The sequence below is a fragment of the Tamandua tetradactyla genome, chromosome 17, assembly GCF_023851605.1.
Source record: "Tamandua tetradactyla isolate mTamTet1 chromosome 17, mTamTet1.pri, whole genome shotgun sequence".
Taxonomy (NCBI): Eukaryota; Metazoa; Chordata; class Mammalia; order Pilosa; family Myrmecophagidae; genus Tamandua; species Tamandua tetradactyla.
Window position 1 is genome coordinate 23,328,881 of NC_135343.1, and position 5,646 is coordinate 23,334,526.

General features: G+C 36.1%; 1 pseudogene; it reads left to right on the forward strand.

Annotated features, from left to right (window-relative positions):
• The first annotated feature begins 1,609 nt into the window (after positions 1-1,609).
• LOC143661114 (4-trimethylaminobutyraldehyde dehydrogenase pseudogene) lies at positions 1,610-3,214 on the forward strand (annotated as a pseudogene).
• The last annotated feature ends 2,432 nt before the right edge of the window (positions 3,215-5,646 follow it).

Consider the following 5,646-nt stretch of genomic DNA (forward strand, 5'->3'; position numbering starts at 1 on the left):
GGCTGAGACAAGACTGTAATTCATAGACACCAAACCAAGCTTTTGCATTCCCCAAGCAGCTTTGGTATTCTCTATGACTAATTTTAGAATAATAATTTGAGTTTATAAAAATTCTAATGATAAATTATTTATTCTTATGCTTTCTATTTTAAGGTTTCATGTAAGATTTTGTTTGAAAATCATTACTCCACTGATAAAACATAATTGAAAATGATTTTTTTAGAGTGTAGATATTTTTGGAACTGCAATAGCATGCCGATTTTTTATATGCTGCCCTCTTTTCTTGATAATATACTGATACAAATTATTTTCTTGGATAAAGTATGGAGATATTTTAGCTGGAGATATACAAGTTAAGTTAACAAAGGAATGCCTCAGAGTAGGTCTATGAGTTTCATATAAACCTGGTAAATTTCAGGGTGTTGAAAAGAATGTATGAGTGTAATGTATAATGGAGAGGGTTGAATGGATTAGATACGGAAGGAAGTTACAAATTCCATACATATCCTTTATACATATATATAGTCTAATAAATAAAATGTTCAATATGGATAATTTAACTTTATGAATCTGAAATTTTGTGTATGCTTTTAAGTTTTACATTTTTTAGTAATCTCAATCTTTTTAACTTCAAGTTCATCTTCCAAGGACAGTCAAAGCCATAAAAAAAAGTTGTATATTGAGCCTTTTTTGTGTTTGTATTATTAAATCAACTAATTATTTAATGCCACAGTAAACAATGGTCTTTAACACTCATTCTATAAAATAATGATCTTGCCCATGATACAAAATTTAACTGTGGCTGGGAAAATTTGACTCCTTATTTTGTCAAGTTGCAAGCTGTTTAGAATCATAAGGTGAATAAATAAAAAAGTTATGAAGACAGTTTAAATTTTGATTTATTTGACCCTTTTGCAGTAGATCCTGTATTCTTATAACTGTAGCATTTTTGTGAGTGAAAGGTAATATCAAGCTACAGCTCCCTTATTTTTAGGTAGAAAAATGCTCTTTTCAATAAAATAATGACAGGCTAACTTCCCACTATCAAGTTCTTCTTCTTAAGCAACTATATCATATGAAACCGAACATAAGCAATAAGTACAGTAAACAAATGTAGTCTATCATTACTTTTCTTCAGATCCAAACTTTATCTCTGAAGTTACTTTCAATAGTGACTTTCAGAAGTGAATACAACATTCTACTTTTGTAATTTCTACATCTAATACTCTCTTGAGTTCATTAACTATGAATTTTTATAAGCAAAAAGAAAAGGAAGATTAATATTGAGTAAAATAGCAAAATAATTAAGAGAGATAAACAGTAAAAAATTTTGGAGTCTGTATTTAATACAGACTGGAAATGAATGTCTATATATTATTCAGAAGATACTTCAGAATTTTATAGAAATAAAATCATTGAAATAGATGTACAATAAAGCATGTAATTACTTTTGACGTTGCATATTTTTGGTTGTATCAGGTTTTTCTCTCTTTTTTTTTCCCAAATAATGTGTGTTTTATGACATAATTTGAAATAAGGACTTATCTCCTGGCTTCTGATTGGGGAAATAGAGTGCATTTTTTTCTCTCTAAAGATCATTGTTCATAAAATGCTTTTTAAAAATCCATATAGTGCCCTGCATGTTGGTGGAGCAGGCGCTGGTCCGGCTTCTCCGCACACATTTGGCTGCTCCTGGCAGCGGCACTTCGTCGCATCGCAGCGTCTCAATTACCCAGGCGGGTCCGGCGCGGAGTCCGCGGAGCCTTCGGGTACCGAAAAGGTGCGTTCCAGTCTGCGACAGGCCAAATGATAGCTACTTTCCATGTTCAAGAGATAAGGAAGTAAATTTGTTTCTTAAAAATGCAAGGGTGGCCTTTAAAATAAGGGATAAGATGTCTGGCATTAGAACATTCCTGAATCCTTTTGGAGGCTGCAGGATAATAAGGGAACGGAAGGATGACATCGCTACTGCAGTAGCCCATCCACAACGGCACGTCCATCTTTGAGGCCCAGTTGGACGTTGATACTTCCTGGCAGTGCCTGGAGTGTTATGCAGGCCTGGCTGGTTGTACGGCTAGTGAGTGAACGTACCCAGCTCTCAGGTGGATCCTTTTGGTTACACCAGAAGAGAACCGCTTGGGGCATATGTGGGAATAAGAGCATGGAACTACCCCTTTCAAATTGCCTGTTGGAAGCCTGTCCCAGTTTTAGCTTGTGGTAACGCCATGATCGTTAAACCTTTACCCTTCACTCCTGTTTCTGCATTGCTGCTGGCTGAAATCTATGCTGAAGCTGGTGTGCTGCCTGGGCTCTTCAATGTGGTGCAGGGAGGAACTGCCATAGGCCATTTTCTGTGTCAGCATCACCACGTGGCCAAAGTCTCTTTCACTGGAAGTGTGCCCGCTGGTACAAAGATCATGGAGATGTCAGCTTAAAAAAACCGCTTACCCTGGGGCTTGGAGGCAAATCTCCACTCAGTAGCTTGTCAGATTGTGTTATGGAGGAAGCAGTGAAAGAGCGCTGATGGCCAACTTCTTTACGCAAGGGAAGGTTTGCTGTAATGGCACGAGGGTATTTGTGCAAAAGGAAATTCTTGAGAAATTTACAGAGGAAGTGGAATACAGTCCCCAAAGATAAAAATTGGAGATCGTCTTCTGGAACATACAAGGATGGGTCCCTTCATCAACCCACAACCCTTGGAGAGAGTCCTTGGGTTTGCTAAACAGGCAAAGGAGCAGGGTGATAAAGTGCTACATGGTAGAGATGTATATGCACTTGAAGATCCTAATTTAAAGGATGGATATTTCATGAGACTTTGTGTATTAACTAATTGCAGAGACGACATGACCTGTGTGAAAGAAGAGGTCTTTGGACCAGTTATGTCCATTCTATCATTTGATGCTGAAGCTGAGATTCTGGAAAGAGCTAATGATGCCACTTTTGGACTAGCAAATGGTGTCTTCACCAGGAACATCTAGCGGGCTCAAAGGGTGGTGGCTGAACTTCAGGCTGGGATGTGCTTCGTTACAACTATAATGTCAATCCAGTAGAGTTACCCTTTGGTGGACATAAGATGTCAGGATTTGGCAGAGAAAATGGTCATGTGACAATCAAATATTAGTCACAGTTAAAGACGGTGTGTGGAGGTGGCGATGCGGCATCTGTAAAAACCAGCTGCAGTAAAACCAGTCAACATGGCCATGCTGTGGAATAATAAGAATCAGCTGTCTTGACAGAGGCAGTCCAACTGAATACAGTTTTTTTTTATTTTTTATTTCTCATTTCATATAGTTGTTCATTGTATCTTATGACTTTTTTATTTCTTCAGGGTCTATGATAACAACCCCATCTCTTTTCTGATTTTGTTTATTTGCATCCTCTCTCTCTTTTTTTCTTTGTCAGCCTTGCTAGTGGCCCTTCAATTTTATTGATTTTCTCAAAGAACCAACTTTTAGTCTTTTTGTTGTTCTTTTGTTCTCCCATTCATTTAACTTTACTTTAGTCTTTGTTATTTCTCTTCTTCTAGTTGCTTTGGAGTTAATCAACTGTTGTTTCTCAAGTTCCTCTAGGTGAGCAGTTAAGTTCTCAATTTTTTGCTTTCTTCCTTTTTAATATAGACATTTAGGGTAATAAATTTCCCTCTCAGCACAGCCTTTGCCACATCCCAAAAGTGCTGATATATTGTGTTGTCATTTTCCTTCATCTCCAGATAGCTACTGATTTTTCTAGCAATCTTTTCTTTGACCCACTGGTTATTTAAGATGGTGTTATTTAATCTCCATATATTTGTGAAAGTTCTCATTCTTTGGTGCTTATTGATTTCCAGCTTCATCCTATTGTGATCAGAGAAAGTACTTTGAATAATTTCAATGTTTTTAAATTTATAAAGACCTGTTTTGTGCCCCAGTGTATGATCTATACTGGAGAATGCTCTGTGAGCATTAGAGAAGAATGTATATCCTGGTGTTTTTGTGTGCAATGACCTATATATATTTGTTAGGTCTAATTCATTTATCAAATGGTTTAAGTTCTTTATTTCCTTATAGATCTTCTGTTTGGTTGTTCTGTCTATAGAGAAGAGTTGTATTGAATTCTTCTATTATTATTATTGAAACATCTATTGCTACCTTCAGTTTTGCCAATGTTTGGCTCATGTGCTTTGGAGCTCCTCATATACTTTGGAGCATAAACGTTTATGATTGTTATTTCTTCTTGGAGAATTATCCTTTTTATTAACATGTAGTGCCCTTCTTTATCTCTTATGGTATCTTTACCTTTAAAGTCTATTTTGTCTGATATTAGTATAGCTACTCCTGCTTTCTTTTGTTTACAGCTTGCATGGAACATCTTTTCCATCCTTTCATTTTCAATCTATTTGTGTCTAAAATAAGTCTCTTGTAAACATATATCTGGATTATATTTCTTAATCCATTCTTATAAATCTGTATCTCTTAATTGGTAAAGTTAGTCCATTAACATTCAAAGCTATTACTGTAAAGGTGTTTCTTGAATCCACCATCTTATCCTTTGGATTTTATTTGTCAAGCCTATATATTCTTTTCCCTTTTACTCTTTTTATCCTGTAAGTTATCCTTACTTGTACTTTTAAATTCTGTTCCCTCCTCCAGACCTCCCTCTCCTGTCCTTTTTTTTCAACCAGCAGAACTTCCTTTAGTATTTCTTGAAGGGCCAATCTCTTATTGACAAATTCTCTCAGCATTTGTTTGTCTATGAAAATTTTAATCTCTCCCTCAGTTTTGAAGATAATTTCACTGGGTACAGAATTCTTGGCTGGAAGTCTTTCTCTTTCAGGATCTTAAAAATACAATACCACTGTCTTCTTGCCTCCATAGTGCCAGTTGAGGAGTCCAAACTCAGTCTTATGTGGTTCCCCTTGTATGTTGTAGATTGTTTTTCTCTTGTAATTTTCAGGATTTTCTGCTTCTCTTCAACATTCAACAGACTGATTAATATATGTCTTGGGGAAGTCCTATTTGGATTTATCCTATTTAGAGTTCACTGGACTTCTTTGATTTGCATGTTTATGTCCTATATAAGGGGACGTTTTCCCCCATTATATCTTCCACTACTCTTCCTAGCCCTTTATTCTTCTCTTCTCCTTCTGGGAACCAATGATTCTTGTATTTGTGCACTTTGTTTTAACCATCATTTCCCTGAGATCCAATTCAAAATTTTCCATCATTTTTTGCCTTTTGTTCTTTTGTGTGTCCTTTAGTTCACTTATTCTTTCTTCTGCCTCTTCAAATCTGCTGTTGTGTGCCTCTAGTATATTTTTTATTTGGCCTACAAGATCTTTAATCTCTGTGATATCTGCTATTTTTCTATTTACTCTTCAAATTCCTCCTTATGCTCTTCTAGTGTCTTCTTGATTTCCTTTATGTCATTAGCCATCCCACTGATTTTATTTAGTAGAACTATGTGAACACCTTTGATTGGTTGTTCCAAAGTCTGTGTCACCTCTGGTGTTTTAATTTGGTGATTAGAGGCTATAACTGTCTGCATCTTGATATGCTTACTGATCCTCTGTTGCCTTCAAGGCATATAAATATCTTGATAGGGTTACTTTGGAAGTTGATTTCTTTCAGTAGCCTAAAGTTCTGTATTTGAGGAATGGACATGGAGCAG